The sequence below is a fragment of the Galeopterus variegatus genome, unplaced genomic scaffold (genome assembly GCF_000696425.1).
Source record: "Galeopterus variegatus unplaced genomic scaffold, G_variegatus-3.0.2 Scaffold3251, whole genome shotgun sequence".
In the NCBI taxonomy this organism is placed as follows: Eukaryota; Metazoa; Chordata; class Mammalia; order Dermoptera; family Cynocephalidae; genus Galeopterus; species Galeopterus variegatus.
Genome location: NW_007729362.1, coordinates 79,160 through 81,235, shown reverse-complemented (window position 1 = coordinate 81,235; position 2,076 = coordinate 79,160).

Here is a 2,076-nt window from a genome sequence, read left to right as displayed (position 1 = left end):
GGGTCCCTCATGAACAGATTAATGCCCTCCCTGGTGGAGGTGGGGTGGGTAGTAAATGAGGTCTCCTTCTCTTAGTTCCTGCGAGAGCTAATTGTTAAAAAGAGTCTGGCACCTCCCCTCCCTCTCATCCTATGATCTTGCACCTGCTGGGTGCACTGCTGCTTTCCGCCACAAGTAGAAGCAGCCTGAGACCCACACCAGATGCAGCTGTCTCAGAACTGTGAGCCAAATAAAGCCTCATTACTGTGGTCAGTGTCAGTTTTTTCTTTATTATTTATAAATAATAAAAACTTTTCTTTATAAATTACCCAGTTTCAGGTTTTATGTTACAGCAACATAAAAACAGACTCATACAGCAGCCCTACAAATAAATACAAGTATCCAAAAGGCCTGTCCAGACAGGGCTCCTCCAAAAAGCAGAACAATATCTCAATGTCAAGGAGAGGATGAGACAAACATTTTTGCCAAGCATCAACTTCAGCAAATCAGCATTCTATGCCCTGTGGAGCTCAGCATTCAAGCTGGTTCATTTACCACAATCACTCAGGAGACACGCGAGTCTCAAGGTCTTATTGACATCTTCCCTCTCTCTGGAAGATAAGAGTTTGATGCACTGGAATTGAATAATAAAATGGTATTTCTGGAAAAGTATGGGAAGACAATGGTGAAGAGGGGAACAGACTAGAAGCATGGGAAAAACCCAAGTTTTCTGCAGGATTTCCCATGTAAAACTAAATCCTTGATTTTTGAGGAAGTTGGAAATGCTCCAAATTTCCAAATGTTAAACTTCTCTGATTTAACATTCTCCCAAAACTGAGCAAGAGGTGTCCCAGGAATCAAGTTCATCATTTTTAAGAGGTTTTATGTTGTACAAATAAGCCAATCCAATGCACAACCCCTCTGACCCCAACAAATACACAGAAACAAGAGGAAGACAAGGGACGCCTGGTGACACAGGGTAGCAGGACAAGTCTGGGTCTTTACTTGCCATGCACCTGGCCTCCTTCACACTGATGGGACAGAGACCACCAGGTACCCCTGCTCTCAGGACAGTTGGAAAAACTGACACTGACCACAGTAATGAGGCTTTTCCTTATTGATTCTCTTTGTTATTTAATTTTTTTTATTTTCCCAAGAGGCTAAGATAAGGTTTTAATAAAACAAAGAAAACGGTACAAAAATAAAATTATTCTTAAAAGTCCAGCCAAGAAAGCTCAAATAGATAATATAGGGTAGGATTATGTTTATTAAATTTTTGCTTCTCCTGGATATTAAGTTTCATGTCTTGCCTGGGCTATGGTGAAGACCCTGTTTTGAACCTGTTTCATTAGACAATTCATATAAAAGTATTGCACGTCTTCCCACAGCTTTTATCCCCAAATGAGATAAAGACCAAGGTTTTTGATATATATGTGTATCTATGTTATATATATTGCAAATACTAGAGTAAATAAATACACCCTTTTTTGTGCTGGGAATAAAGGCATATCCAATCCTTAGGTCTCATGTTCCTAAATGCTCCTAAATAGCTAATCAGCCATCCTCTTACCTGCTGAAGCTAACAGAAGTCTGGCTGGTGGTCATCAAAGACTTGATATTCCTTGGGCACCAAACCCCCTAAACAGACAGCATGATCTAACAGTTTTTACTGGGTGTGGTACATTTACACTGTGGTACATATAATATACAAACTCTTTAACAGTTAATTAACATGCACAAGCACATCAAATCTATATGTTTTTTTTTTTTTTTTTTTTTAAAGATGACCGGTAAGGGGATCTTAACCCTTGACTTGGTGTTGTCAGCACCGTGCTATCTCCCAAGTGAGCTAACCGGCCATCCCTATATGGGATCCGAACCCGTGGCCCTGGTGTTATCAGCACCACACTCCCGAGTGAGCCACGGGCCGGCCCAAATCCATAAGTTCTTATATGCTATCAATTAGAATGAGACCAAATTAAAATAAATGTGTTGATTTATAATAAATTTGAAGACAAATATGTTAACTAGGACAGGTGGTAACATGGATATGATAAAAATTGTTTAGAAAATACAAGACTGCTTTCAAAAAAAGCT